The 21,990-nt window shown below is 44.4% G+C and overlaps 1 protein-coding gene across 1 annotated transcript in view; it reads right to left on the reverse strand.

Moving 5' to 3' along the window:
- Positions 1-21,990, reverse strand: part of LOC117355249 (zinc finger protein 420-like) — an 818,521-nt gene that overhangs the window by 345,448 nt on the left and 451,083 nt on the right. The window lies entirely within an intron of this gene.

Below are 21,990 nucleotides of genomic sequence, written 5' to 3' on the forward strand. Positions count from 1 at the left end.
CAAAATTGTCATTTCTTTAATAAGACAACTATTTTTTCTGCAGCCCTCACATTTAAAGTTTAATATCTTTTCTTTCTCAAAATTGACACATTTTCCCTACCTTTGTTGTCTGGTGACTTTATTTTTCTGTGCATTTAACTATGTTTCCAGGGCCTTCTTGTCCTTTGACTGTTTTTCTCTCCGTCTTCACGTTCTGCCTTGAATCCATCTTTGGCATTAACTTAATATTCAATTTTTCTGCTTTCTTTTCAAAATCTACGTTTCCATGTCTTACCTTCCCTTCCTATCTCTCTTCTTCCGTCCTATTTCCATGGTCTGGCATCTCATTCCTTCCTTTCCCCTGGTCTGGCATCTGTCTCCTTCCCTTCCCCCATACCCTGGCATCTCTCCCTCCCCCTCCATGGTCTGATATCTCCTTTCCTTCCCTCGCACCCATGAACTTGGCTTCTCTTGTTCCTCTCCCTTCTCCTTCCTTCTCTTTCCCCAATTGGGTACAGCAGCAACAGAAGCAGCATTTCCCTTCCCCCTTTCCTGTGCAGGAGAGGCATTTCTCTTCCCCTTTCCCTCCCTATCCCTTTCCCTGTACAGCAGCAGAGCAGCATTTCCCTAGGGTCCCCCTTTCCTATGCAGCAGAGCATTTCCCTTTCACCTCCCCTTCCGTTCCCTTCCTGGTGGAGCAGCAGCATGTCTGGCCGGCTCAGTCGATCGTTCAGTTCAAAGCCAGGGGTGGCGGCTCCTCACGAAATCTGTGCCTGTGTCTGAAGCCTCTCTGATGTTGTGACGTCAGAGAGGCTTCCGATGCAGGAGTGGATAGCGCGAGGAGCCACCAACCCGCGGCTTTGAACTGAACGATTGACTCAGCCAGCCAGCCAGACACGCTGCTGCTCCAAAAGGAAGGGAAGGGGGAAGAGAAATGCTGTCTTGATCGTGTCCAGACCGCAGGCTGCAAAATAGACCTGGAGAGCCACATGCAGCCCATGGGCCGCATGTTTGAGACCGCTGCTCTATATATACCCCAAAGCATCTCCCTCTGCCTCACTGAGCCCCAGCACTGGCAGCTCTTCTGAAACAGAACTATTCTGGGAATGTAAATTATGAACATCCAGTACATTTTCCTCCACTCCATCGCAAGATGCTGAGTGTGTTTCTGGTTTCTATTTCAGATGCAGGTGAAGTTTGAGGACATCGCTATCTATTTCTCCCAGGAAGAGTGGGAGTATTTAGATGAAGAGCAGAAGGAGCTCTACATGGAGGTGATGGAGGAGAACTATCAGACCCTGCTCTCACTGGGTAATGGATTAATTTGCATGTTTATTAGCACCAGTGGAATGAGAAACAAACGACACTGTGGGGTGGTCTAAGCCCTAATGGCGGTCCTACTACCCACAGCAAGGGACCTTGGTACCACAAAAGTCAATGGATGAGGAGAAAAAGTGGAACCAGGTCCTGGACTTTCAGCAGTATAAAATATCAAAGTTTATTGGTGTTGCAAAACAAATTAAAAACACAATGTCATAAAAATCAGACAGATGCCAACAGTTAAAAAAAAAAAAATTGTAATGTCCTTAGTACAGTGGGCTAAAAAATCAGGCAGCATTGTGGTGTGTACTGTTGGGCAAATTCACTGACAGTGTTATTTGTTCCAGAAAAAGTCTTTAAAATGTTCCCACGCCGTAGGTTGGATCTTTTTAAAGACTTTTTCCGGCACGATGCTGCCTGATTTTTAGTCCACTGTGCTAAGGACCCCTGAGGAAGGCAATTCATTGCCGAAATACGGAACGTGTAGGGTCTGTTCACTTCATAGACATTACAATTTTTATGTTTTTTAACTGTTGGCATCTGTCTGATTTTTATGACATATTTTTAATTTGTTTTGCAACACCAATAAACTGATATTTTATAATCCTGAAAGTCCAGGGCCTGGATCCACTTTTTTCTCCTCATCTATTAGCAACAGTGGGTCATCATTATAAAAAATAATTTTGATTGTTTGTCTTGTGTGATGAACACAAATGAGACCACGAGGGTCTTGCTGTCCATCAGTGCTAGAGAATGACATGGAGACAAATTTGTCCCTGTTCTCTTGAGATCTTTCTCCATCCCTATCCCATCCCTGCAAGCTATGACCCCATAAAAGCTGACCAAATCTGGACCACCTTCACTAACACTAAAAACCTGATATCTAAACTATCCCCATGTAGCAGCCCCATAAACAAATGCACAGCATATCTCCCTACTGCTGCTCCCCATCAAATCTTGGCTCACAAACCTCCTAAATAGCTCCCTGAGCCAGGGTCACCTACCCAAAGAAATGGGTAAAATAGCCTTAACCCCCATACCGAAAACAGCTCAAGCAGATCTCTCCATAGCGTAAAACTACAGACCAATTGCTGGTATTCCTGTTCTCACCAAAATCCTTGAGACCCACATTAGCAAACAACTTACCTCATACATCGAGCAGTACTCTGGCTTTCATCCATCCCAATATGGATTTAGAAAACAGCACAGCTAACCACAAAAAGCAAGCAACTGCTGAGCACTGGTAAATAAGAAATACTACTTCAGTTCGATATCTCTGCTGCCTTTGACTCGGTGGACCATCAACTGCTCCGAAAATCGGTTTAACAGGGATGGTTCTGAAATGGTTCACTGATGTGCTACAAAATCGTGAGTACATGGTCAAAAAGGATGAAGTATACTCTAACCCAGGGGTCTCCAAAGTCCCTCCTTGAGGGCCGAATCCAGTTGGGTTTTCAGGATGAATATGCATGAGATCTATGTGAATGCACTGCTTTCAATGCATATTCATTGGGAAAATCCTGAAAACCCGACTGGATTCGGCCCTCAAGGAGGGACTTTGGAGACCCCTGCTCTAACCCCTGGAAGGCTTTCTATGGTGTCTCACATGGATCCCCGCTATCCCCAATTCTGTTTAATATATTCACTAGGGAACATCGAGCTGGAAGATGAAACCATTCTAGCCTATATTGATGACATACTTCTTCTCATTCCCATAACCTGCAACCATCCAAACATCTCTGAAATAATCTCAAACAATAAAGCAAAAATCCAACCCTGGGCAACCATCAACAAACTAAAACCAAAGCCATATACTTTCACACAAAGCAACAAAACATCGTAACAAATGTCATCCTTCAAGACTTCCGGTGACGTCATCCGGGTGATGGCGGTGTGAGAAACGCGCTCCTCTTCACCCAGCTTTAATTAGCGATCATTGGCGCTTCTGTGCCCTGCCTTGAGCGGTTTCTGCTTTTCCGACTTTATGCTGGGGATCGGAGATGGCTGCTGCGGCGAAAAAATTGCAGACCGACTTGCGTACGTTCGCTTTTCAAGCGACTAGGCTGGGGGATGTGGCCTGCTCGTCCCGCCCCTGTAGCGAGCCGTTACCTGTGCAGGGAGAGCTGCGTTCCCGATCGCCTACAGGGTCCCCTGAGGTGGACCTGCCAGTGTCCCGAATAGAATCTGATCTAAAAAACACGATGATGGTGATGCAGAAGGAATTGCACTCTGATGTTTCAGCGTTGCGGAAAACGGTGGTGGATATGGGCCAAAAACTAAATGATTTTGAGGAGCGTGTTATTGATCATGATGGTGACATTTTACAGTTACAACAGCACTGCAAGGGACTGGAGGATAAGTATGAGGAGCTCTTATTGAAGGCTGAGGATATGGAAAATAGGGCCCGGCGTAACAACTTGCGAGCCCGTGGAGTGCCGGAGCGCAGTGGCTCATTGAAGATGGAGGATACCATGCGCGCTATCTGTGAAAAATTCTTACAACTTGATGATCCTACGGTGACCCCCCCTACTCTGGAGTTTGAGAGAGTACATCGGGCTGTGGGGAGTACACTTCTGAACCGTCCGCAAGATCTTATAGCCTGTTTTCATCGGTTTCCTTTAAAGGAGCAGGTATTGGCGGCGGCACGGAGAGTGGGACATATAGACTGGGAAGGAGCCAAGGTTGAATTGTATGCTGATATGTCTGCCCTTATCCTCAGGAAGCGGAGGGAATTTCGGGATTTTCGGGACTTACTAAGTGTTTGAAGGCTCATCAAATTCGATATAAATGGAACTATCCGTTTGGATTAACTTTCCCTTTTCAAAATCAAGTCCATAAAGTCTCGACCCCTGAGGAGGCTAAGCTATTGCTGCAACAAGCCGCACTGTGGTCGGTGGAGGAGGCTCGCCCGGCAGGGGTCCTACCTCAGCGCAGTGGTAGTGTGAGCCAGTCCAGATGGCGCCGAGGTGAAAAGAGTGGACAGCGACTTCAGCGCAATTCTGATGTGGCTGCAGTGACTTTACCTACTTGAAGTTTCCTGCATGATTGTGGGTTTTCAGTGTGTGGTGGGGCTCACTGTGTGATCCAGTTTGATCTACTCTTTGCATAGGGGTGGGTATACTGGGGGATCTCTAATGGTTGGGGGTTCTTTTTCCAGCTGGGTTTGAGTATTGGTGAATGGTTGGCTTTGTTTGAATGGGGACTGTTTGAGCGGTGGGGTTGGGTTCTGAGCGATTGCAGGGGACTTTGGCGGTAGCTGGGGGAGGAGGGGGGGTTTTGGAAGTTCATTGTAGGTGTGGTTTCTGGGGGGAGGGGGTGGGTTAGGTTTAGAGTTGGGGTTGGGTTGGGTTGTTGCAGGGGAGGGGGTTGGGATATTGAATAGTGTTTTTCAGTGGTTGTATCAGCAGTGGATTATGTGGATCGGGGATTTTTGTTTTGTGTACTGGGGGGGTTTTTGGAGGCATACAGTTGGCTTCTATAGATGGTTACACTATGGTACGATGGATGTCATTTAATGTGAGGGGATTAAATGTTCCCAGGAAGCGTCAATTATTGTTTAAGGAAGCAATACGTTTGAAGGTGGGAGTGGGATTCATACAGGAGACCCATTTCCGACCGATGCATGAACACTATCTCCATCATAAGAAATACCCACATATGTATCTGGCCTCTAATTCAGTAGCAGGCAGAAAAAATGGGGTGGGAATTTTTATAGCACAGGACTTGGCTCCTGTCGTGCATAAGGTAGTTCAGGATAAATTGGGGCGTTATATTATTGTTAAAGTTACTATTCAGGAGGAACTTTTTACCTGTGTTAATATTTATGCTCCTAATAAGGAGCAGGGTTCATTTTTTGAATCATTGGGACGGGTGATTCAGGATTTGGTAGAAGGTCATGTGGTCCTGGGGGGGGATTTTAATTTAACCTGGGACCCATCTTTGGACAATTCTGCGGGTGGTGTGTCCTATGGTCATCAGGATAGAAAAAAATTATTGTACCTTTTTCGTCAATGGGGCTTGACTGATCCTTGGCGTCATCGCAATCCTGGAGAGCGTGATTATTCTTATTTTTCTGAGGTGCATAATTCCTACTCACGAATTGATTTTTGGGGGGTTTCTGCGGAACTATTGCTACGGGTGGATGAGGTGAATATGGCATCTCGGATGTGGTCTGATCATTCCCCGGTCTGGTTTTCGTTGTTGCGTAAAGCGGGGAGTCATGGTAAGCGCTTTTGGCGTATGAATGAAGGACTTCTGTTGGATCCGGTTAATGTCTTTCAGCTTGTGGATAATCTTTAAAGAATATATTCAATTTAATTTTACGGAAGAGATATCTCCAGTCCTGTTTTGGAAGGGACTTAAATATGTGTCATGAGGGGAAGGATCATATCATTGGCGGCGTTTCGTCAGAAAGAGAGACTTCAACAAGAGTGTGAGCTTAGGGTTCAGCTGCGGAATTTGGAGGCTCAACATAGGAGGGCTGGGGGGAATGGTGAAGTGTTGAGTCAGATCCGAAAAGTGAAGGGGACTCTTCAGGAGTTAGAGTTGAAGGATATTTCGCAGAGACTTAAATTTTTGAAGCAAAGGTATTTTGAATCAGGTAATAAGGCTTTTGGCTCATAAGCTTCGTAAACAGCGCCAACAAAATTATATTTTTCAATTAAAGAGCCCGGATGGTACGTTGCATAACTCCTCTGGCGACATTGGGGATGTCCTCACTCAATACTTTACTGAGTTATACAGGGAGGAGGAACTGGTACAGGACCAGGAGATGGATGATTATTTGTCTCAAGTGTCGCTTTCTAAACTATCTTTGGAACAGGCGAATTGGCTATCTCGGCTTATAGAGGAGGAGGAAAAGCTTCTAGTTATTAAGGCTTTGCCTTTGGGAAAGGCGCCTGGTCTGGATGGTTTTTCCAATAAATTTTATAAATGTTTTAGCTCACTTTTGGTTAAGCCGCTTACGGAATTCTTTAATAGTCTATCGGGGGGAGAGGAATTGCCTTGGTCGTGGAGATTAGTGGGGGTGACGTTACTTTTGAAACCCGGAAAGGACCCTACTGATAGAGCGTCGTATCGTCCTATATCACTACTTGGCACGGATTATAAAATCTTTACGGGCGTGCTGGCTCGTCGTCTACAGCATTATTTGGGTGAATTGGTACAGGATGATCAGGCAGGTTTTGTTCAGGGTCGACAGACGTTTGATAATCTTCGCAGGGTGTTTCATATTGTTAATTCCGCAACGGCATGTCAGGACCCCGCTTTGATTTTAGGAATAGACGCAGAGAAGGCCTTTGATAGGGTCTCCTGGCCTTTCCTGTTTAGGACGTTATCATCTATGGGAATATCGGGTCAATATCTGGATTGGGTTCGCTCTTTGTATGTTAGGCCTTTAGCCTCTCTTAAGGTGAATGGTGCATATTGTGCTGAATTCGAGCTTGCTAGAGGTACGAGACAGGGGTGTGCTCTGTCGCCTCTCCTCTTTGTGCTAGCTATGGAACCGTTTGCTCAGAGGGTGCGAGAGTGTACTAATATAGAGGGTATCGTTAGTGGAGGACAAGAACAGAAAATACTTCTTTTTGCAGATGATATTCTTCTCACGCTTCGCAATCCAGGGGAGTCTCTTCAGGGGATAGTGACGGCTTTGGCTGACTATGGCATGGTCTCTGGCATCAAAGTTAATATGGCTAAATCCGAAATTCTTAATCTCACCGTCGGAGATCAAGATCGTGTGGATCTGCAACACCGTTTTCCTTTTCGATGGACGACCTCCTCTTTGAAGTATTTGGGTATTCATCTTACTGCAAAATTGTCTTCTTTATATGATGCTAACTATCCCCGATTATTGCAACAGGTGAGGGAGGATTTAGAACGGTGGGAAAAACTTTCTATTTCATGGATGGGGAGGGTTCACGTGATTAAAATTATGGTTTTGCCGCGTTTTCTTTACTTTTTCACAGCGCTGCCAATTTTTCTCCCCAGGACATTTTTTGATCATTTACATCGAATGCTTTTCTCTTATATTTGGAAGCGGAGACCTTCACGGGTTAGTCATTAAATGTTATTTCAATCACGGGATAGGGGAGGAATGGCGGTTCCCCATTTTTATTATTATTATCTGGCAGCCCAGCTGCAAGAGCCCCATAGGACCTGGGTACAACTGGATGCCTGGTTTTTAGGTGATATTTCCTTACGTTCCGTACCGTGGTATGCTTTGCATAAGCTTCGGGTGATGGCTCGCAGGGTCAATCCGGTGATAGGGGTAATTTTGCGTGTGTGGCTGTTGTTTCGGGAGAAGTTGTTCCCCGGTAGGGTATATTTCTCTCAGACACCAGTGAGGATTGCAGAGGGGTTTTTGCCTGGCAACTTTGATTCCCGTTTTCGATCTTGGGAAGCGGGGGGGCTGTGTACCTTGGGACAGTTTGTGGTGGATGGTGCTTTGATTCCGCCATCTCATTTGCAAGAGGAATATGGTATAAGGGGAGCGGATTTGTTACAATATAATCAGGTGGTTGATTTCCTCAGTCGAAGGGCCTTGCCGGATCTTCTTGTGGATTCGGAAGCTTGGAATACAGTATGGGAGGCTTCGAGTGGGAGAGGATGTATCTCTATATTATATGAGCAAAATGAGCATCGATGGGGTTAGGAGATACACTAACTACTTGGGTCAATGATTGGCTAAGTGGAAGACTACAAAGGGTAATGGTAAACGGTACCCTCTCTAAAACATCGGAGGTGACCAGCGGAGTACCGCAGGGTTCAGTCCTGGGCCCACTCCTTTTCAACATATTCATAGGGGATCTGACTCAGGGGCTTCATGGTAAAATAACATAATTCGCCGACGACGCTAAATTATGCAATATAGTAAGGGAATGTACTTTACAGGATAGTATGGCACAGGACCTGCTTACATTGGAAAGATGGTCCTCGACCTGGCAGTTGGGCTTTAACGCTGGGAAATGTAAGGTTATGCACCTCGGTAGCGGTAATCCATGCAGAAATTACACCTTGAATGGAGAAACTTTAACTTGTACTTCGGCGGAACGAGACCTAGGAGTAATCATCAGTGCAGACATGAAAACTGCCAATCAAGTGGAGAAGGCTTCATCTAAAGCAAGGCAGATGATGGGATGTATCAGTAGAAGCTTTGTCAGCAGGAAGCCTGAAGTCATAATGCCATTGTACAGAACCATGGTGAGACCTCATCTGGAATACTGTGTACAATTCTGGAGGCCACATTACCGTAAAGATGTGCTTAGAATCGAATCGGTTCAACGGATGGCCACCAGGAGGATCTCGGGGCTAAAGGGTCTCTCGTACGAGGAGAGACTAAACAAACTACAGCTCTACACTCTAGAAGAACGTAGGGAGAGAGGAGACATGATTGAGACATTTAAATGCATCACGGGACGTATCGAGGTGGAAGATGATATCTTCTTTCTCAGGGGACCCTCTGCCACTAGAGGGCATGCGCTCAAACTCAGAGGCAGGAAATTTCATAGCGACATCAGGAAGTATTTCTTCACAGAAAGAGTGGTTGACCATTGGAATGAGCTTCCAGCGCAGGTGATCGAGGCCAGCAGCGTGCTGGACTTTAAGAATAAATGGGATACCTATGTGGGATCCCTACGAGGGTCGAACTGGAATATCGGTCGCTAGGTATAGACTTAAGAGGATGGGTCAGTAGGGTGGGCAGACTTGATGGGCTATAGCCCTTTTCTGCCGTCATCTTCTATGTTTCTATATGGGTTACTTCTTTCGCATGATAATCCACCCAGGCGTTATTTTGCATATTGGGAAGATCTTTTGGGCCGAACCTTTACTCCTCTACAGTGGAAACGTATTCTCCGCTCTCTCCTTAAACCATCTGTTGCCAGCAATATGGTGGAAAATGGCTATAAAATGCTATACTGCTGGTACTACACGCCTGAAAGACTGCATAGGATTAATCCCGCTCTCCCGGATGATTGTTGGCGTAACTGTGGAGCCTCAGGAACGTTTGAACACATTTGGTGGGCTTGTCCAAAGGTGGGTCCCTTTTGGGATATGGTATTTTCGGTTCTATCGGACATTTGTGGGGTGCTCATGGTTAAGGAGCGGGGGTGTGCATTGTTAAATTTGTTGCCACAGGGAGACCCCTCCCGATTTTCTTCTCTCATTGCCCCTTTGGTTACCGCTGCACGATTGGCTTTGGCTGCAGCATGGCGTCAAGATGTTCTCCCATCCAAATTGCAGGTGGTTACCAAAATGGATTACGTATTTCGTATGTCTCAGTTGACTGCCATACGCCAGCACACTTTGGGTCTGTTCATGCATCGGTGGAAACCCTATTTTGCCTGGACGACTAGACGGGATGGTTAACCTGCTTTCATATTCCCCATTATTTCTTTTTTTTTTTTTTTTCCTTTTTATACCTCTGTACCCCTGTTCAGCTTCACATTCTTTGGCTTCTTTCCACTGTTGATTGTATATGCTATTTGGGGGTGGGGGGGATACATGGGAGATTTAGAATAGGGGGTTTAGATCCTGGTACTGCTCTGTTCTCCTGCTATTGCTTGGCATTGTTACGAAGAGTGCTGTTTCAACTGATTGCTCTGTACCAGTGATTTTGGAATGTTTTCTATTATGTATGTCTTTTGCATTTTTTCAATAAACAGTTTAAAACTCAAAAAAAAAAAAAATGGCATCCTTCAGTGTGGCATCACCATCACAATGGAAAAATCCACTAAAGTCCTCGGCTGTATAATGGATGACACCCTCACGATGGAACCACAAATCTCAAATCTTCAGAAAAAGACCATCTACACAATGAGGCAACTACGACTCACTAGGCCATACTTTCATCCACATCACTTTGCACTGATCATCCAGATGATGGTCCTGCCTCAACTGGACTACTGCAAATTCTGTCTACTCGTGTATCAACAGCACACTAATGAACTTACTTCATCTCATCCAGAACACAGCAGTAAGACTGATTTTCTTAATTTTTTTTTCCCCCACGAAAGGAAGAGTTTTATTAGCATTAGAATTAGTTTATGATCTTGGCCTCTCTTTCTTGCCTTCGTATAAGGCTAACAGGGAAACAGCCACTTTCACAACTTTGAACCAGACACCAGGAATGTCACCAACTACAAAACCGACACGGCCAAAACCAGCAATGGAGTTCAAATAACCATCATTGGGAACAAAAGCTGTAATTTTCTTGCTGTTCTTGATCAGCTGCACTCTGACACACTTCCTGATAGCAGAGTTGAGCTGTTAGCCTCTACACCAACTTTTTCCAGGACAATTCCTTTGGCGTAAGAAGCATCTCCAAGACTTTTTCAACCTAAAGAAATATGATTCGATCTTGACCTTCCTCAAACTACTACACTGGCTTCCTATATCATCCCGGATAAACTTCAAAATATCATGTGTCCTACACAACATATGGCATGGAAACTCGGCTGCTCCCCTTATAATAATAATAATTTTATTTTTATATACTGCCATACCACAAACAGTTCTAAGCGGTTTACAAGGGAAGAGACTGTATACAGACAGCGACATTACAGAGAACTTTCGAAATTACATTGGCATGCTAAGTTTAGTCAGGTTTATCTGGAAGTGTTTTGGAAGTACATCAGGTTGAAGTGGGGTCAGAGAAATTTGTCAAAGAGATAAGTTTTTATTGACTTCCTAAACGTTTGGTGCGAAAGTGCATTTGAGATGAAGTTGGTTAAACATTTGCTCCATTTGCCTGCTTGGAATTATAGTGTTCTATCGAGGAATCTCTTGTAGGTGCAGCCCTTTAGGGATGGAAAAGCGAACAAGTAGAAACTGTGTGTATTAGTTGTGCCTGGGAATTCAAATTGGTGAGACAGATAGGATGGGGATGAACCTGTCATGGTTTTGAAGCAAAAGCAAGCAAACTTAGAAATGACCCTTGCTTCCACAGGCAGCCAGTGTAGTTTTTTGTAATATGGGCTTACATGGTCTGATTTCTTGAGGCCATAAATGAGACGGACTGCAGGATTTTGGATGACCCTCAGTCGTTTGATGGTTTTCTTGAGAGATCCCAAATATATAATATTCAGTAGTCTAAGGTACTTAAGATTAGGAATTGAACCAGCAGTCGAAAGGAAAAGAAATCGAAGTACTGTTTAATCTAATCTAATCTAATCCTTAGGTTTGTATACCACATCATCTCCACGTTCATAGAGCTAATGGTACAAAGTTTCCATAGCGTGAGAAAGCATTTTTATTGAAAGTTTTTCAGAAGAAATACAAAGCCTCAGAGGTATAACAAATAGAAAATCAAAAATCCAGATTAAACAGTCCCTCTCTACCCCCCATATTCTCAATAACACAGAATGTTGTACCGTAACTCTTCAGTACAATGCACAAGAATACATCCAATAAAAAACCAAACCATCCTTCCCTCCCCCACCCCAGGGTCAGTAATGCAAACAATAGCAATAGAAAAGATTGCAAATAACGAATATATTACTAATCATAGGTCATGAGGAACTTTCTCACCATCTAATATAGGGATCCCACACCTTACAAAAGGGGGTAAGACGATTATGTAACAAAGCAGTCAATTTAGACATACGAAAAATAAAGTCCACTTTCTGGAATAGGTGAATCCGACCTGGGGGAAAAGGCTGTTTCCAATGGGCTGCCAATAAAGGTCTAGCAGCAGTAAAGATAAAACAAGCTTATGTGCTTTAGCAGGCAATGGAGCCAACGGAAGATGTAAAAGAGCACAACCCATTTTTCTTATAAGAGTGGTATGTAAGATGTCAGACAATAGCCCAATAGGGGATAACCCGCAAGCAGTCCCACCAAATGTGAAGAAAAGTACCTGGCTGACCACAATTTCTCCAGCATAAATTTAACACCTGTGGGTACATTTTATGGAGACGTATGGGTGTAAGGTACCACTGGTACAGCATCTTGTATCCATTTTCCACCAAAGAGCTAGCTATAGAAACACGGAGCAAGTGGAGAAATACCCGCTCCCAATTAATAGCTGGTTGAACTAGTCTTAAGAGTCCCTCCCAGACAGAGATAAATTTAATTGGGGGGGGGGGGCTGTTGTTGAATAAGAGTTCTATAAAATCTAGAAATACACCCTTGACTACTACTCTCCATAATCGCCCACTCCAAGGGGGTCTCCTCTAAGCAAAGCTCACGAAGAGCCCTGCGACCAATAAAATACGCCACCTGGTGATAGCAAATGTGATCATTTACTGATAAATCATAAGCCTCCCTCAAATCAGAAAATGATACTAATTTACCGTCTTCCACAAAATCCCCCAAATCCATAAGACCCTGCTGAGCCCAAACACGAAAACAAGGATCGACTCTGCCAGGTTAAAAATCCGCCGCCACCCACAACGGGGTACTACGATAATAAAGTCTAGTGCGAGAAAGACAGTCCGTGTTCTAGCCCACACCACAAATGTGTGATGCAGAAACGGATTATCCCCTTTAAACAGCTGTCGAGCCTCCCCCATCGGTAACCAAGGCAGCACCCGACACAGCTCCTCAGAGCCCAAAATTCTTTCCAAGCGAACCCAGCTCTTCGATGGATCTTTACACCAAGCTAAAAAACACTTTAATTGAGCCGCCACATAACGCCGTAAATAAGGTACCGCCATACCCCCCTGGGTCCGAAATTGATGCAATACACTCCTCGGTACCCGCAGAGGTTGACTTTTCCAAATATATTGAAAAATTTTTCTAGCCACCCCCGAAAGAAAGTTGCCGGCAATGGAATAGGCAAAGCTTGAAAAAGATAAAGCAATTTTGGTAAAACCAACATCTTCACACTCTGAATACGACCATACCAAGATATGGAGGTATTCTCCCATCTATCCAAATCAGCCCAAAGTGATTTCAAAAGCGGCGGAAAATTAACATCAAATAAAGATTGGGGCTGCGCCGTTAAATTAACTCCCAAGTAACGGATGCATTTAGATGCCCACTTAAAAGGATACCTAGCCTTCAACACAGCACTATCTTTGGGGTTCACTGATAAATTAAGAATCTCCAATTTATTCATATTAGTGCGGAAACCAGAAATCTCACCATATCGAGTCAATGCATCAATGATCCCCGATAAAGAAGTCCGTGGGTGAGTTAACGTAAAAATAACATCGTCAGCAAATATCAACAATTTTGTGGAAAGCCCACCACACACCACACCATGAATATTCTGCTGGGCTCGAACATGAGAGGCCAAAGGCTCCATAGCCAATGTAAAAAGTAAAGGCGAAAGAGCACAGCCCTGTCTGGTCCCTCGTGCCAACATAAAATTATCAGTATAACTCCCATTAATACGGAGAGCTGCTAAAGGCTTTGTATATAAAATTTGCTAATAAAGACATTAAAAAAAAAAATAAATAAAAATTTCCCCCCCAACACCCATTGCTGATAAAGTGCTCAACAAAAAGGGCCAGGACACCCGATCAAAGGCCTTTTCAGCATCGACACTCAACAGCAAAGCTGGTAAATTCTCACGCTGTACAAACCATATCAAATGAAGCAGTGTACGGATATTGTCAAAAGTTTGTCTCCCCTCAATAAAACCCGCCTGATCATCATGAACTAAGTGGGGCATAAGAACATAAGAATTGCCGCTGCTGGGTCAGACCAGCGGTCCATCATGCCCAGCAGTCCGCTTACGCGACGGCCCTCTGGTCAAAGACCAGTGTCCTAATTGAGACTGGCTCTACCAGCGCACGTTTTTGTTCAGCAGGAACTTGTCTAACTTTGTCTTGAATCCTTGTAGGGTGTTTTCCCCTATACCAGCCTCCGGAAGAGCATTCCAGCTTTCTACCACTCTCTGGGTGAAGAAGAACTTCCTTACGTTTGTACGGAATCTATCCCCTTTCAACTTTAGAGATTGCCCTCTCATTCTCCCTACCCTGGAGAGGGTGAGCAACCTGTCCTTGTCTACTAAGTTTATCCCCTTCAGTACCTTGAATGTTTCGATCATGCCCCCTCTCAATCTCCTCTGTTCGAGGGATAAGAGGTCCAGTTTCTCTAATCTTTCACTGTACGGTAGCTCCTCCAACCCCTTAACCATAGTAACATAGTAGATGACGGCAGATAAAGACCCGAATGGTCCATCCAGTCTGCCCAACCTGATTCAATTCAATTTTTTTTTTTTTTAATTTTTTCTTCTTAGCTATTTCTGGGCAAGAATCCAAAGCTTTACCCGGTACTGTGCTTGGGTTCCAACTGCCGAAATCTCTGTTAAGACTTACTCCAGCCCATCTACACCCTCCCAGCCATTGAAGCCCTCCCCAGCCCATCCTCTACCAAACGGCCATACACAGACACAGACCGTGCAAGTCTGCCCAGTACTGGCCTAGTTCAATATTTAATATTATTTTCTGATTCTAAATCGTCTGTGTTCATCCCACTCATCTTTGAACTCAGTCACAGTTTTACTCTCCACCACCTCTCTCGGGAGCGCATTCCAGGCATCCACTACCCTCTCTGTAAAGTAGAATTTCCTAACATTGCCCCTGAATCTACCACCCCTCAACCTCAAGTTATGTCCTCTGGTTTTTACCATTTTCCTTTCTCTGGAAAAGATTTTGTTCTACGTTAATACCCTTCAAGTATTTGAACGTCTGAATCATATCTCCCCTGTCTCTCCTTTCCTCTAGGGCAGGGGTGCCCAATGTCGGTCCTCGAGGGCCGCAATCCAGTCGGGTTTTCAGGATTTCCCCAATGAATATGCATTGAAAGCAGTGCATGCAAATAGATCTCATGCATATTCATTGGGGAAATCCTGAAAACCCGACTGGATTGCGGCCCTCGAGGACCGACATTGGACACCCCTGCTCTAGGGTATACCATCTTGGTCGCTCTTCTCTAGACCCTTTCGAGTAGTATCATGTCCTTCTTCGTGTATGGCGACCAGTGCTGTACGCAGTACTCCAGGTGAGGGCGCACCATGGCCCGGTACAGCAGCATGATAACCTTCTCCGATCTGTTCGTGATCCCCTTCTTTATCATTCCTAGCATTCTGTTTGCCCTTTTCGCCGCCGCCGCACATTGCGGGGATGGCTTCATCGACTTGTCAATCAGAACTTCCAAGTCTGTAGTTATTGTAGTTCTCCCCACTTCCCCTATGTTTAAGTCTGTAATGTCTGTGCATTTGTTGTACACTTTCCATTCCCCATACGCGGTTTCTGCACTCGCGATTTCACATAATCGCGATTTTTTTTCTGAGGAGGGGGAAAATTTAAAAACCCATATTTTTTACCTCCCTGCCGCCTTCCCGGCCTTACCTGGTGGTCTAGCGGGCTTTCGGGTCAAGAGCGATCTTCCTTAAATGCTACTTTTCACCAGAATGGACTCAAAAATCACTGAAGAAATGGAAATCATCACCTGTAAGATCACCAACCCAGAACTGGAAGAATCTCTAATAGCTACACTATTCTACATCCCCCCCAAAAAAATGGTCAAGTGCAAAAGAAGAATTCTTTGAATACCTTTCATCCAATACCATAAAAGGCCCATACAACATACTTCTGGGTGACATAAATGTTCACCTAGAGGAAAAGGAAAAACCAGAAGTGACAGAAATCGATTTGTTCCTAAATACCCTGGGCTTTAGAATTCCTGACAAAGAGGAAACACACGAAAAGGGACACCAAATGGACATCGTCACTTTTTCCCACAAAGACCCCGACACAAGAAAAATACAATACCATACAGGAAACTGGGTTAAGAACATATGGCCAAATCACTATACTTTCAATTTTGAATTATGTTGGCAAAAGAAACACCCAACAGCAAAACATATAAACAAAACCAGTTTGAAAAAAACAGTCACCTGCAGAAACATCACCAATCCAACAGAATTCTGGACCCATTATGAACTACACCCCAAAATAGAGGAAGAGCAAGACTTCCCCACTAGATGGGATAAATTCACAAAAGACACACTAAATCAAATAGCTTCGGTTCAATCATACAAAAAGAACACAAGGGCATCAAAAGAATGGTATGACGCCGAATTACTAGCCCTCAAACAAGATCTCAGAAAACTGGAAAGAGTATGGCAAAAAACTGACAAAGTGGAAGATAAAATTAAATGGAAAGAAAAAATGAAAAATTACAAAAATCGGATCAAAGAAAAGCGTTATAACAGTTATGCACAGAAAATAGGAAAAGCCAATACAAACAGTAGAGAACTATTCAAACTAGTAAGCAAAATAACAGACACCACACAGATACTACAGAACCATCACGATCAAATCCCAGAGATCTCCACCCTAGCCAACCACTTTAGGAAAAAAATCACTGACCTAAGAGCCTCAATACCCCCTGCTCCACCCAATCTCGAACTCAATCTCAAATCGCAAAATAGTGAATCCAAAGGCGATATGAGCTGGAACCACTTCGAGCCCCCAGATTGGAATAACTTCCTTGCACTCTTCAACAAATACTCCAAATCAAATTGTCTACTAGATGAATGCCCGTCTAAGATCATGGAAGATGCAATACCAGAATTTAAGAGGGACCTATTTAACTGGGCAACTTACTCTCTCAAAAACGGAACTTACCTGGAAAATATGGGACACATCCTAATCACCCCCATACCCAAAGACCAGAAGATCTCACTCACACTGGCGTCCAATTACAGACCCATAGCGAGTACCCCCTTTTTCACCAAAATGCTGAAAGGGCTGGTCAACTTGGAATTAGTAAATCACTTAGATAAGTACTCTCTCCTAAATGACCACCAATCTGGATTCAGAAAAGGATTCAGCACTGAGACAGTCCTAGGCTCTCTCCTTAACCACCTATATGACCTTTTCAATCAAGGTTCCAGCGTCTTGATCCTACAGTTAGACTTCAGCAGTGCCTTCGATCTCGTGGACCACAAAACTATGCTTAGGTGCCTAGACGAAATGGGACTATCAGGAAGAGTGTGGACCTCGTTCCAAGGTTTCCTAACCAAACGATCTTATCAAGTGGTCCTTGAAGGAAATTACTCTAAACCCTGGAAAAGCCCCTCGGGAGTCCCACAAGGTTCCCCCCTATCTCCCACCTTGTTCAATATATACATCTCTTCTCTAGGCCACCTTTTACAAAAGCTCAACCGAACCTATTACATATACGCAGATGACATCTCCATACTTATACCAATAACAAATGTGACCTCAACCAACTCAAAACATATCTCCTCCATCATGCTCGAAATAGAAAAATGGACTTTAAACTTCAAACTGAAATTAAACTCAGAAAAGACAAAGATTTTCCTTGCTAGCCCAAACGAAAAAATCTCCACAACTACAATACATGTAAATGGCCATGATCACCCAATACTAAAAACCATAAAAATACTGGGAATCACCCCGGACACCCACCTGACCCTGACCGATCACATAAACTCGGTGACAAAAAAATGTTTCTTCATCCTCTGGAAACTGAAAACCATAAAAAAATACTTCGACCCGCTATCCTTCAGAATATTGGTACAATCACTGATTTTATCCACCCTGGACTACTATAACTTGGGAATACCTAAAAAAAATGTGAGAAAACTGAGAATAGTTCAAAATACGGCCATCCGTCTAATATTCGGACTAAAGAAGAGCGATCATGTTAGTCCATTCTACAAACTCCTTCATTGGTTACCAATTGATGCACGAATTCTATTCAAATTCTCCTGCCTCTGCTATAAACTAATCTGGGGATTGGCCCCCAGCTACCTACTACCTCACTTCGAATTCCACTCCTCTATTAGGCCTACCAGAAACCGTAACCTCTTTACCTACCCAAATATCATAGTCTGTAGATATCGTACCTTCTTTGATAGAACATTCAAATTCCAAGCAGGTAGACTGCAAACTTGGATAGGCTACTTCACTGATGCCATCAGAGAATCATATAGTATCTTTAGGAAAGAACTAAAAACCACCTTGTTTAAAAAATTTATAACCTAACCAGACTTCTCCCCTAAAATCGGAGCCTCCTCCCGTCCAAAGAGTCCATCTACCCTCTTCCACCAAAATTTCTACCTTTAATCGTTACCAGTTTTCCCACTGGTGCCCGTCCTTCGTTCAAATGTGCCAAGTTAACAACTTACTTCTCATTAACATCTTATGTTATCTTTTTCACCTTTGCAGTCTTGCACCTTTGTAACTCAAAGCGCAATCTCCTTTCTCTCTCCTACTTATGCTCCGATACCGTCGACTGTATAATGCTACTCATTGTGAAACTGTGTAATACACAGACCCTGTAACTCTCCTGTTACTATCACTAGATGTTCAATGCTATACTCTGTAATTCGCTGTCTGTACAGTTTTTCTTCATTGTAAACCGCCTAGAAGTCGCAAGATTGTGGCGGTATATAAGAATAAAGTTATTATTATTATTACGCTCCTGCCCCATGCAGATCGCCATGAGGAAATGGCTGTAGGGAGTAGAGAATGACACGGTGACAAAATTCATCACCGTTCCCGTCCCCGCGGATAACCGTGGGAAACCATCTTCATGTCATTCTTTAAGGAGAGATTGAAGAATCAGATTATAATTGGGCACAACCATTGACCCGCAAGCTTTGGTTTGAAGAATGTTGGTGTAGAAGGACAGAGGTTGAAATAGATACTAGAAAATGACATGGGATTATTTCCCGCGGTTATCCACGGGGACGGGAACGGTGATAAATTTTGTCACCGTGTCATTCTCTAGTAGGGAGTTCCCGTCGTAGTCTTGAGAGACTACGGGAACTCACAGCAGCCATTTCCTCATGGCGATCTGCACGGGGCAGGAGCGTAGGAAGATTGCTCCTGCCCCGAAAGCCCTCTAGACCAGTGTTCTTCAACCTTTTTACACCCGTGGACCGGCAGAAATAAAAGAATTATTTTGTGGACCGGCAAACTACTAAGACCGAAATAAAAAAACACATTTTCGCCCGTCTCCGCAAGCTCGGTCCCCACAAACCATCTGATCCCATCTGCACAAGCCTCAGTTATGATTTTATATTGAACGTATTTTATTAAAGTATAAAAAGAAACAATATTCTGTACAATTGTCATTTTATAAAAATAAATATTCAGAGCAAGGACCAACAAAACCCCTGTCTCCCCTCCCCTTCACATATATCCCCTCTACTATCAAGAAAACTGAACAAGCCAAATTATTACAGAATGCTACACCGAAATATCATGCTAACAGAATACTGCAGTCACACATGATAGAAATAGTGTTAGGCTTTGCAGTCCCCAGTTATGTTTCTAGCAGTAGCAGGATATATATTTCAAATCTAATATATTGTAATGACAAAATAGAAATAAAATGATTTTTTTCTACCTTTTGTGGTCTCTGCTTTCATCTTCTTTCCACTCTTCCTTCCAGCGTCTGCCCGTTCCATCCACTGTCTGGCCTCTCCTCCTTCCATATGTATCTGACTTCTTTCTATGCCCCTCTCTCCTTTCCATCCAGCCTGTGCCTCCTCTCTCCTTTTTACATCATTCATTCCAGCTTCACTGCTTTCTTCATTTTTATCTCTCCTACACCAGATCTAGCATATTTATCCCTCTCTCATTTCTCTGCTGATCCCCTTTCCAACATCAATCTCTCTCTACTTTCTCATTCCTGTCTCTCTCCTTTCCCTCCTCTAATCTCCCTGCCAGCTGTTTCCTTCCTTTTTTCCTTCTCCCTTCCCTCCTCCCCCCTATCCAACAGTAGCTCTCTTCCCATCCCTTTCCCTCTTCCCCTCCCAGCAGCATCTCTCTTTCTACCTCCAGGTGCAGTAGCAGCTCTCCCTTTATCCAGCAGCTTCCCAGCTTCCAACAGTGGCTTCCTCTCTATCCAGCAGCTCTCAGTACTTGCCTGCAGCAGTGCTTTTCCTTAGGCAGCCTTGGGTCGTTGCTGCATCTGAGGAAGGGGAAGTTGCCAAAGTGAATCACTGCCCTGGTAAGTACAGAGCTGCTAGGAGAGGAGACAGCCACTGTTGAAGGCTCCCTGCACATTCGCGACCCCCCCCCCCAAGCCGGCAAAAACTTTGCACTGCAGGCCCTGCCGCCCAAGACGAGCCGGAGGCCCCTATACGCCGCATCCTGCACGTGGGCAGACTCTCAGCACAGACGCTGCTGATGGCCCCAATCCACACGCTGCCCCCCACCGCGCACGCTGACCACCGCGCATCTCCCTTCTACTTGCCGCTTCCCCACGGCCCTCTTCGGCGACTCGGCAGGGGCAGCGATCAAGACAGGCTGCCGACGTCGGGACCTTCCCTCTCTGAGTCCCGCCTATTTTATTTCAACTTCCTGTTTCCGCATAGGCGAGACTCAGAGGGAATGCCCGACGTCAGCAGCCTGTCTTGATCACCCGAGGCTGGGAGGAACAGAAGATTTCCCCGAACACCACCAGGGCAGGAAATTTAACAGCGTCCATCTCGCCGGCCCTGCGCGGACCGGCAGGAATTTTTTGCGGACCGGCGATTGAAGAACTGTGCTCTAGACCATCAGGTAAGGCCGGAAAGGCGGCAGGGAGGTGGGGGTGGGTCAGAGCTGGATATTTGCGGTTTTTCGGCATTCGCGGTCCGGCTCTGCCCGTATCCCCCGCGAATAACGAGGGAGAAGTGTAGTTAATAATCGAGACCCCGTGTTTAATTGTAAATCGCTTTGAATCTATGATATTGTGGTATATTGAAATTTTAATGAAACAATCTCAGCGTGCTGCGGCTCTAGTTCTAACCACTACACCACACTCTCCTTTTTATACTTGATATAAACTCATAAGTGTTTGAGGCTTGTGCAAATAAGGACAGAGTCGATGGGGATAGTGCTTATGGGGATGGGAAGGGGCAGGGACAGAGATTAAGTGTGTCATTCTCTAGAAGGGATTAAGCAAATATATGGTAATTATGTACAGACATTACTAGACTTGGTGGTGGTGGGTCCTTATGTAATGCTTTAAAAACTAAGACAAAACAGGCAACCAGTGCAATTTCAAGAGCAATGTCGAGATGGTCCCTCTTGGATGTGCCAGGAACTGGACAGAATTGCACACACTGGCCACGAGATCAAAAATACAGGTCTCAAACTTTACACAAAAGGATCCCAAAGCATTTAAAAAATCTTATTTCTGCCTAAACTTAGCTTTACCCTTCTCCTCCACTGCAAATTCCAGACATCGTTCCTTTCATCTAGCTTACCCCTGTGCCTGGAATAAATTACCCGAGTTTGTCCAATAGTCTGTATCTAACAACGAGATCAGTCTGTATGAGCCACATTGAGCAGAATCCTTACCAGGCTTCAAAATAAGCGTCACACCTGCCAATCTCCAAGAATAAGGCAACTCCATACCCTGATCCAAACTATTAAAAGCCCGGATAAGGGGACCAACTAATAAATGCCTAAAACATTTATAGAAACGATTCATAAAGCCATCCAACCCAGGAGCCTTCCCATGAGCTAAAGTAAAAATCACCCACAAAGTTTCCTCTTCTAATATAGGGGCTGACAGATCATCTGCTTCCTCAGGCATCAGTTCAGAAAGCTGCATCAATTTGAATTTGAGATCCTATATGCTCTGGTGTGTAGAGGATTTGATAATAAGAAAGGAAGGCTTGAGCAATAACTTCGGGGTATAACAGGTGGAACCATCCGCGGCACGCACTAAGAAAACGTTTTTAGCTGTGATCTTCAAACGTCAGGTTTCAGT

This window comes from Geotrypetes seraphini, chromosome 2 (assembly GCF_902459505.1).
Source record: "Geotrypetes seraphini chromosome 2, aGeoSer1.1, whole genome shotgun sequence".
Taxonomy (NCBI): domain Eukaryota; kingdom Metazoa; phylum Chordata; class Amphibia; order Gymnophiona; family Dermophiidae; genus Geotrypetes; species Geotrypetes seraphini.